This window comes from Rhinoderma darwinii, chromosome 13, assembly GCF_050947455.1.
Source record: "Rhinoderma darwinii isolate aRhiDar2 chromosome 13, aRhiDar2.hap1, whole genome shotgun sequence".
Lineage (NCBI taxonomy): Eukaryota > Metazoa > Chordata > Amphibia > Anura > Rhinodermatidae > Rhinoderma > Rhinoderma darwinii.
Window position 1 is genome coordinate 57,229,953 of NC_134699.1, and position 11,290 is coordinate 57,241,242.

At 42.6% G+C, this 11,290-nt stretch overlaps 1 long non-coding RNA gene across 1 annotated transcript; it reads right to left on the bottom strand.

Annotated features, from left to right (window-relative positions):
* Positions 1-2,768: 2,768 nt before the first annotated feature.
* On the bottom strand, positions 2,769-11,043 carry LOC142665722 (uncharacterized). The gene is made up of 3 exons (XR_012851551.1): positions 10,997-11,043; positions 9,326-9,437; positions 2,769-3,018 (listed from the first exon to the last, which is right to left on the bottom strand). It is a non-coding gene; the product is annotated as an uncharacterized LOC142665722 (long non-coding RNA).
* Positions 11,044-11,290: the final 247 nt, after the last annotated feature.

Consider the following 11,290-nt stretch of genomic DNA (forward strand, 5'->3'; position numbering starts at 1 on the left):
CCATACAGAGAAAGCTCTTAAAGATACCACCCAGAGACCGCTCTTGAAGAGACCATCCAAAGGCTGCTCTTGCGGAGACCACTGTATCAGCACTTGGAGAGACATCTGAAAGTCAAATCTTGAAAAAACAACCCAGAGTCTAGTTGTGGACAGATAACCCAATGCCAATTCTTGGGTAGACCATCCAGAGGCAGCTCTTGGAGAGACCATCCAGTGGTCGTTTATGAAGAGACCACCCAGAGGCAGCTCTTGAAGAGCCTCTCCAGAGGCCTCTCGGGGAGACCACCAATTGTCAGCTCTTTGGAGAGACATTCCATTCATTTCTTGAAAAAATCACCCAACTTGTGGACAGACAACCCAGTGTCAATTATTGAGGAGACCATTCCGAGGCAGTTCTTGGAGAGACCATCCAGAATTAACTCTTGGAGAGACCATTGAGAGGCAGCTCATGGTGAGACCATCCAGAATTAACTCTTGGAGAGACCATCCAGAGGCAGCTCTTAAATCCCCCAAGGCCAGCTCTTGAAGAGACCATCCAGAGGCCGCTCTTGGGGAGACCACTGAGTCTCAGTTCACCGACCGGTTCTACATTTCTTGGGGTAAGGACATGTCCACCCTGAAGTCTCTACTCCTCATCCTTCACCTCCCTGGGGAATTATATACCGAGTTTAGGGACAGATTCCATAGTTAGGTCTACAGAATCCCGTATAAAAGAGATTGATACAGATCCTATTGTGTATTCACTTTCCATATCCCGATAATTGTGTTCCACATGTGTAATACATCAACACTTTTAAGCCTCTCCTTGCCAGTGGAGGAATCATTAATTCTAGCAGTGTTCAGGATTCATAAGAAGAAGGGAGTGAGTCCACAAGGACATCAGTGATGTGCTGAGCCTTGCAACACGTGATTGATTTCATTGCAATGAACAAATCACTCATACAGCAGCTTGGTATGAAAGCCGCAGCCCACACTGGAGACATTGGTTTCTTTGCTGTTCCCTTCCCACAATTAAAGTCAGTCTGAAAAAAAAAATACTGTGTGTTTTGTGTAAGAACAATGTTTACTCAGTTTAGAAATTTAGCAAAGTGTTTTGCTTGGATTAATGTTTACGCGTCATTCTCCCGTAAAACACGGCTGGTATTTTTAAAATCTCTAGAATGTCAGCTAAGGATTTGTCCATCAGTGGGTATGAGCACAAAAAGAAGCTGAAAAGAACATTTCCTGGTAAATTCTTACCACCCATTACTCTTTATAGACAATTCTTCTAAGTCAAATGCCACAGACGCCCTTGGTCAACAGAGTTTAATTTTTACCCTTGATATACTCACATTTAGGACCAGATGAAGGTTAGTGGAGGCCCCCTGAGCCCCTATAGCAGTCACATAGCCGTGACCCTCTCCACTGAGCCAAACCAGTAAAGGTGGCCATACACAAAAGATTAATTTCGTCCCACCCACCGAGTTCGGTGTTCCGACTCTTACCCGACGGCAGATGTCGGAGAAGAGAAGGATTGGACATGTTGGATTTCAACATGCCGATCCTTTTTTTTGTAAGGAGATAAGCCCCTTCCCCTACTAAAAAAAACCGGCACGTTCGGCCGAGCTGAGGTTGTATGGAAGTCGGGAGGAGTAGCTCTCGGCCAAACGAGCATTAGGCTGCTATCTATCAAAAGTTTTTGGCCGGCTTAACTTCCTTAGTACTCGAGTAAGAGCCTTGTGCATTCATGGCCACCTCTCCATCTTTAAAGAATGACTTAACAGCCATCTGGGGATCCCTGTTTTCCAGAGAGGAGGGGTTCACAAAATATATAGAGGCTGACAGAATTACTGTACCTCATTAAAAGCTTTTGAAAGGGACCCTTTTTTAAACTTCTGGGCCCTGTTAAATTTAGCTAAAGGGCCTCCCTCCTTAGTATCGGTCCCTATGTCACAAATTCCTCCTTAAAGGGGTTGTCCAGGATTAGAAAATCATTGCTGTTTTTTTCCAAGAACAGTGCCACACCTGTCCACAGGTAGCGTGTGATATTGCACCTCAGCCCCATTCAACTTTGTAAAAAGGCCTAATTAAAAAAAATCTCCCCTATTTTGTGCTTACAGCTCCAATGCAGCGATATATATCTCCATGGTAACAGACTACAAACAAACTCTGTGTAGTCTGATCCTGCAGTCACACTTTCTTCAATCTGTCACCTACTTCTTTCTGCCATACATTTAGTAGCTTAGCAAGCAGTAGTGGATAGATGGGAGGGCGTAAGACTGCAGGATCAGACTACACCGACTTTGTTTGTAGTCTGTTACCAGGGAGACATATATGTCTCCATAGAAGCTGTTGACACAAAAAAATAGGAGATTTTTTTAATTAATACTATTTCCAAAGTTGCTTCTTTTTTTTTTCATTTTAGGTTGACTAGGGCAATATAAATAAAAATGTAAGTATAAAAGTTAACTTTAATGAACTTATAATACCTTGTTGGTCCTGGATTACTAGAATTTCAATGTAGGAAGAGAATGCTAGAAATTCATGTCTTTTTTTAAAGCCAGTCCTATTCTGTAGAAAAGAAGAAGGCCTAAATCACATTTGTCTTTCAATCCCTTTGTCAGCCCAACCCTACCTTAGCTTTTTCTAGAAATGCCACACTACTAGTGTTACGGAACAATCTACTATTTTGATGACCCATTGTTTAGGTCCTAGGTTGACTGTTTGGTGGCTTGTTCACTAGGCTTAGAGGATGACCTATCTATTTGGTCATTTGGACGATTGTCTACTATACCCTATGGTCAAAAGTATGTGGACACCACTAATTAGTGGGTTTGGCAAGTTACGTCATATTAATCGCCATGGGTTTAGAATGAGCGCATATGGATGGAGTTTTCGGGTTCTCTATATTCTTTTGGTGATTGTCCCATGGCTGATCTCTTCGATAGGCCTCCTGGGTCTGCCCTCTTGGTCCTGACAAGGCAGAAGTCCTTATTAGCAGACGTGAGATGGTGGCACACTTTTGTACATATGTACGACCTTTAAAGAAAGAACATACAGCTCAAGTTCAAAACATCCTTGGTCAGAATAAAGGATACTGCTTTTATGTTATGGCAGAGAATAATATTTGCCAGATCCTTGACAGGGCATCTATTAAGTATATGACCACATGTCGAGGCACGCTCAAATTAAAAAATGTGAACTACGAGGCTAAAGAATGTAGGATGATTCTGCTCGGAATTACTGACACAGCACAAATGTCCTCACATAGCAACACATAGGTCATGTGTATGTAGCCCCATGGCAGGAGAGTTTACCTTTACCCCTCCTATTGTCTGATTAGTGTGTCTATTGAATGATGTGACCCTTTGAGTTTTAGCAGATATGAAGAATGATGTCATCTTGGGTCCCACTATAGACATAGAATGACCTGGTGCTAGAGGTCATATGGGGCCGATGAATGATAAGTCCTGGGGGCAGCATAGGACTTAGAAAATTATTTGTTTTTGGAAAGTGATCTGGTTTTGATGGTAGCTAGGGAAATTGAGAATGTTCAGAAGGTTTGCAGGAAACAAGATGGATGGTCCGATTCATGGCACATGATAACTCTTGAGGAACATCTGACCCTGAAGGCCTGAGAGGGGCACGTGGAGCAATCTAATATTAAATCCTGTGTGGGTATTTAAAATAATCAGATTATTGGGAGATATATGGAATTAAAAGATATTAGGAGTTCAAGATTATCCTGGGAATAATATGGTAGTGACTATAGTATATTAATATACACTACACGGCCAAAAGTATGTGGACACTAATTATTGAGTTTAGATGTTTCAGCCACACTCATTGCAAATAGGGGCATAAAATCATGCACAGTCATGCAATCGCCATAGACTAACATGTAATATGGGTCGTACCGAAGAGCTCAGTGACTTCAAACGTAGCGCTGTCATAGGATGCCACAAGTCAGTCTGTGAAATGTCTAATCTGCTAGATGTGCCCGTAAGTGCTATTATTAACTACTAGATCTGCCCGGTCACCTGTAAGTGTTATTATTATCTACTAGATCTTCCCCGGTAAACTAAGTATTATTACTATCTGTCAGATCTACCAGGGTCACCTGTCGATCTGCCCTGGTCACCTGTGTTATTATCTGCTAGATCTGCCCCGGTCACCTGTAAGTGTTATTATTATCTCCTAGATCTGCCCTGGTCACCTGTAAATGTTATTATGTAATAGATCTGCCCTGGTCTCCTATAAGTGCTATTATTATCTGCTAGATCTGCCCTGGTCACCTGTAAACATTATTATTATACGCTAAATCTGCCCCGGTCTCCTGTAAGTGCTATAATCTGCTACATCTTCCCCGATCACCTGTAAGTGCTATTATTGTGAAGTGGAAGAGCCTAGGTGTAACAGCTCAGTCACAAAGCAGTAGACCATGCAAGCTCACTGAGGGAGGCCCCTGAGTAATGAAGAGCGTGGCGCATAAAGATAGCTTACAGAGTTTTAAACTTCCTCTGAAAGTGCATCAGGAACCTTATGAAATAGGTTTCCATGGCTGTTGCACATAGGCCTAAGCGTTGGCTTAAAGGGGTAAACCACACCACCACTGGACTCTGGAGCAGCGCGTTCTCTGGAGTGATGAATCTTGGAGCCAAATCTTCTCTGACTTCACAAATGCTCTTGTGTCTGAATGGGAGGAAATTCCCACAGACACACTCCAAAATCTTCTGAAAAAGCCTTGGAGTGGAGGCTGTTATAGCTGCAATAGAGGCTCAACTGCAAATTAATTGCCCAATGTTTTGGAATTTGATGTCCAACCAGCTCATTTTGGTGTGATGATCAGGTGTCCACATACTTTTGGCAATATAGTGTAAATATATACCCTTCATACATGGAGGAAACTATGAGAATTCCCTAAATATCTTTTTTAATACAGGATTTGAAGCACTGCTACCTTGCAAGCAAAACCGAAACTTCCCCTCATGACAAACGTGTTTGCCAACTGCTTACAAGCCTTATGTAGTGTGCACAACTTTGTGGTGTTCCATATAGGGCAGTAGAGTGTATAAATGTAATTTAGCTGCTTATTGTGCTGTGACTTCCTTCTCTGATAGAGGCAGGGAGAGCTGCTTCACTGGACAGAGAGCGGTTTACATGGCTGCTGCAGAGATTGCAAATTACTGGTGAATTAGAAAGGAAAACTTGATGATAGTCCATGGAAGTAGTTCCTATACACATTTAAGCAAAATTAATATAATTCTGAAGCAAACCACAAATGATAAAATCTTTTTTTAAAGGCCAAAGTTTGGGGAAAAGCAAAGCAGGCGGTTGGCCAAGATATAGGGGGCATGCAAGTCTCCTGATGAAAAAACCCTGGCAGCCCTGCTGGTGATAAAAGTTAGTACAGAGCTAGTCGTAGTGTTATTGAGGGATATTTGTGGTTATAGTATCAGAGGCCACCCAATACTGTAACATCACAGACCTTAGTGACCACATGCCCAGAGGGCGAATCATTCTTTCCAATGTTTTTGGACACTAATTTTTGAACACCGTATCCGCCCTGGCATCAGGTTCAGTGACCTTGAGTCCCACAATCATATCTGCATTGTTCACCATGTTTTTTGAAAGCTGGCCTGAATCCATTTGGCTTGGTTACAGTCTATATGTTCATGGTTGTCCAAAACGATCAGGTTGAGTTATTGTACAACTGAGCCGAACTGCAGGATCACATCAGCAGGAGAATTCCAACTATGGCTTCAAACGTTTCCAATCGGCCCACAATCATCGTAACTTTAAGGATCTCAGATGCGAGCGGGCACCATAGCCTAGAGGGCCCAGAGGCTTCCACATCAAGCCCTTCAAGGCTCGACACACAAGATGCTGACACTGCCTAGCATCAGGACCTAATGCGCAGCGGTGCCCAGAAAAGTAGCCAGGGGCGAGAGGCGGTAATTAAATGAAAGGTCTGATCTGGGGTCTGATTTACTTGTCTGGGGTCTAAATAAATTAATTCAGAGGTCCCATCTGGGGTCTGAATTATTTTTAGGGTCTGGTGTCTAAATAAACTTAAGGGTCTGTTCTTAGGTCTTAATTCATTTTGCCTACAGATCTGGGGACTGATTAATTTAGGGGTCTGGTCTGGGGTCTGATATATTTTGGAGTCTGGTTTTGGGTCTGAATATATTTTGGGATCTGACTGGGGGATCTGAATTAAATCTGGGGTGTGGATTAATTTTTCCCGGTCTAGTTTGGGGTTTGGCTTAAACCTGTGTCTGATCTAGGGTCTGAATTATTTAGGAGTCTGGTCTGAATCTATTTTGGGCTCTGATTGGGGGGGTCTGAATTTATTTTGGGATCTGGTGTTTAAATCCCCTCATTCCAGCATCCTGCTCTTTCTTCTTATGTGGCTAATAGTGTGTGGTACCCTTGTCGCAGAGCATCTACAGCTTGGTCTGCTTCTTCATTTCAGCCAAAAAATTACCGCCTGAACTAAAGAAAGCAGTATGAGTCGTAACACGTAATTCGGGGAGTTATAGACCAAATAATATTGGTACTATCCTGCCCAGACAAGGTAGTACATAGTAACCTACAAGTTCTCCCCAGGCCATCCATAAATTTTTCATAAAAGGGTTGTCCCGTCTGGACAACCCCTTTTCTACATGGGAACCCATGGGCAACGGATACCCCAGGCAATCAGCTGTTATTGCCCAAGGAAGCTGCGCGGAGGCCCTCTGACTCTTCGAGAGCGATAGCCGCTCTTTGCAGCAGCAATATGCCCTGGCTAATTGAGGAGGGTCCAAAGCAGGCAGAAGAGGGCCTAGGGACCTTGGTTGTCCTATCACAAGGTTAGAACATTCAAGGGGAGCAACCACGCCAATTTTCACTCAGTATTTCAAAGGGCGCTTAACAACAGAACACAGTGAACAGGAATATCAAGTTGTAAGCAGAGGTCCTAAAAGCGATAACCACCCTTTCTCCCGAGAAGATCCTGTACATGAGCGTTTTTCATCTGGACTCAACATCTCTGGGTGAACTTGGCCTAGACCATCAATAGTAATGACAATCTTCTCGTGACAATGGTGACCATACTATAAGATGACTGGAGCCTACTGACAACATAGACAATGGACCATATTTTTGATGTGTTATTTCACGCTTGTCATAATCACTGTGTCTACTAAATCTGGAAGTGTCCTTGGCCTTGGAGGGCTTAATCAGAAGACGGTTTAAGGGTTGGGTGGAACTTGTCAAGGCAGGTGGGTCAAGTCATTGTTCTTCATGATGAAGAATCGGGCCTGAATTTGGAAATGGTGAGGTAGACCTTGGGTTGGATTAAACTGACTGACAATCGGACAAGTTCAGACTAAGGAGGCGCATTGTTCGAGGTGTCAAGACGTTCAATCGCTCATCACCATACACTAGGACAGGGAGATTAATAAAATAGGTAGAAATCATTGGTGACAAATCTAAATATTATTATAAAGTCAATGAATGGTGGGAGAGTTATAAAATCAAGAATAGATTAAGACGTCAGGATCCTGCAAGAATATCAGTATCATCACAATATTCCATGGTGTCGAGCCTCAGGAAATAGCTGGTGTTATTACACTGCTCTACCAGTAGGGGGAGGTCTGTGTTCATTTTCACATCGTTTAACCCTTTTAGCGTCAAATAAATATTTATCTACTGTAATCACTTTGATGTTCAGCATGTTTATTTTATTGCAGTGTCTGACTTTTTGGGCCACTGCTTAGCAAATTATGTGACTAGAAATATATCCATTAGGAAATCTGAGGGACTGTGTAGTAAATAATTACAATAGGAAACGTCTTTTTTACTGCAGTTTCCCTTTAAATAATAAAGGGACAGTAGCATATATATATATATATATATATATATATATATATATATATATATATATATATATATATATATATATATATATATATATATCATTATTTTAGCACATGATGTTGGGCTGTATTATTGTAGGCTGAGTTCATTTTATACTTTTTATGCCTGTTTGGTAATCCAGATTAATCTGGAACCCGTCGAATTAAAGCATTTTATTTTATTCAGCTCTTTTTTGGAATAATCTGTAATCTGTGTATGTGTGTAATATGTAATCCCAATTAATGAGGAGAGGATGACTGTAGTCATCAATGGGAGTCCAGAACATAGTAGGCAGAGTCCAAAACTAGTGGGGGGTTTTTTAACATGCAAACACTATTTTGTTTGGGTATGACTGCAATCGGTGACCACAGTGTTTCCTCCATGTCACAGTCAGGCAATGGGAACTCCACCAGACAGAACCCTATAACTCAGCTTCCTAGAGCCCTGTGAGTGCGATTTGAAGGGGGGGGGGGGTATTGTGTGTTGACTTCAGTTACATCTGAAATTTTGGGCTTTGACTGGTGTTAGGTTTTAATGAACCAGGAAGCTCAGGATTATTCATTTGAATAGGAGAAGGCTGTGAGAATACTGTGGACCGCTGCTTTGAAGCTTCACAATGAGCAAGTAGAGATGAAGGGGAAGCAGCACTTGTACGAACGCTGCAGCTCCTTTAAAACAGCTGATCGGCGGGGGTGCCTAGAGTTGGACCACGACCGACCACATATTGATGGCCTATCCTATGGATAGGCCATACATTTTTTGGGACTGGACATCCCTTTTAAGGTCCATCAACCTCCAAAAAGGTATTTTTCCATGTTCTTCAAAACTCCCTGAACACGTTGAACTTTCAAAGTATCACTTCTCGAGAGGTACTTTCCTGACCGGTTACAGTCTGGTTACTGATCTAACCACTCCACTAAAGATGGCCACGCCAAGGTCCCTAGTGATCTCCTAACGACTCGATTTAAAGGTGGCACACCTGTCGGACTACAATTATTCCTTTCAACTCCACCGAGTGCACACATTTATTTCAATAAAGTGAGAAGAATAAACCACCAGCATCGGTGAAATCCAACATGCCCCATCCTTCTTTCCCCTGGCATCGGGAGAAATGCAGGAGACCCCCTTAAACATTGGATAGTAGTCCAGTTCCGCCGAAGTCGACTGGTTAGGCCGACTTTCTTCTAATGTGTATTGGCACCTTAAGAGGCACTATTCTATAGTCTTCTTCTTAGACATGTCCTTCTAGAGTCCTTTCCAATCCACCACTCCACTTAATATGCTACCTCTAAGGACACTACTCTATAGTCCTCCTAGACCTGTCCTACTAGACTCCTTTCCCTTGGACATCACTGCAAGAGTGCTCTCCTGGATCTCCTCATAACGGTCTGTCTGGACATTTAGTTTGTACACCACCTCATCTGTTGCCCACTCCCTGGTAGTGTACCTCAGTGTTCTGTTGTTGGATCTCTCCTCTTTATGGTCTTGGCAAAACCCATTTGAGCACTTGGAGCTGCCCAATATATCATTAGGAAATCCTCTGCGTCATCAGACTGTACCTAAAGGGAACAATTCCAATAATTACTACATACAATAACCGGAATCAGGAAAGACAGAATTGTTGGAAGTTCTATACTAGTTCTTATCGGAACATGACCAGGAGGGAAATCGGCTGAATGGTCATAAAAATGTTTCTCATCAGTGCCAGTCTGTGCATGCATTTTGGCACATTAAAATGCCATGTATGTGCCATAGAGTTGCCATCAAGAAACCATGGACTTGTTACTGAGTCTCTTTCGACCTCCCACCAGCCAAACCACTAGGTTCATTCCCATTAATCCAGCATATGAATATTTGTGTTGCATGTTGTTAATCACCTCTCCCTGTTCCAAGGGCAAATCTCCTTTTTTCTCGATTCTGCTCCAATCTTGCTTTTTTGGATTTGCCACCTGGTGCCTGTTGTTCTACTCCTGGTCCTGACCCTTGGCCTATCCCCTGTCTACGTCTTCATCTAGTCTTCTGGCATGTGGCATTGATGACAACCCTTGGCTCTGTTCCGGACTACACTTCAACTACTCTCTTAGCGTACCTGCCACCAGTCAATGACTATTTTGGGGTTGTGACCTAGAAACAACCTCGGTAAAGTCTATACCTCCTTGCGCGGGTTAAGGATAAAGAATGGGGAGATTCCTTAGACTCCACACCCCAGATTAGCCAGCACCAAACCGATTGTGCCTCAAAGGACCTACTCCTCATGAATACCTGCCGGATTATCAAGATTTTGGGACCAGTAGTTTCCAAATGAATGGAATTATACGTTATTAGGAAATTTGATATATTCTATGAACCTTCTTCTACCCAGAATAGCAGTATTTGCTGATGAGAAGGATAAAGTTTGCAGGATGTAGATATAAATATATATTTCTATTTTTCCAGAATCCTTTGCACTTTCAGATATTTCATAAAGTGAAGCCTAAGTGCCATTTAAATAACAAGCTATTATTGCACCATCTCAGCAAACATCCCAGTAAGGCTGTTCAATCCTCTCAGTGATTGAGGAGGTGGCGGGGATGGCGCGCCGCAGCATAGGCAGGAGGCTGTACAGCTGTGTAAATGGCACATCACCACCTGCATTATTGCACACACCTCTGCCAGCCGGCGCCTTGGATTCAAATGAGAGAGAAGGACCAATAGGGAATTTAGATTGTGAGCCCCAATGGGGACAGTAAAAGAGGACCTCTGTACAGCGCTGCGTAATATGTTGGCGCTATATAAGTAACTCAAATAAATAAATAAGGACCACGATCGATGTGATTCCTAATGGAGCTTTCCAGCAATGCAGCTCTGAGCTTAGGCTCGGAGGGAAAGCAGGCACCAGGCAGTGCGATCCGCTGATGGGGGTTCCCTAGCCGCAGGAACAACAATGAACAAAGTGTTTTTGCAAATGAAGAATTCGCTTAAAGGGTGTGTAGACCTTAACACCAATTTTTTTTTTTTTTGCTCCGTATTTTCTATTGAAGATCCATATTGGTTACCTACATTAGAGGGAAAAAATATACATGGCTGCCGTTTTAGACACAAACATATTTATGACATAGGACCTTCTATCTGAACTCACAAAATTAAGGCTAGATGGGTCCAGAAGGAATCCATCCAAGAGTCATGGGCATAACTAGCAGCTGCTGCTATGGGGCCCAACAACATGATTTTATGCATTGTTGTTCACTGTGACATCACTGTGTGCATAATCCTTCTACCGTGACATCACTGTGGGCATGATTCCTGTGCTGTAACATTTTATTTTAAGAATATCATAATACATAATCAACTAGTATAATCAAGTTAAAACCCCCCTCCCCTGCCCTACCCATACCACAACTTTGAGTTGATTATCCTCTACTGGGTCATTATG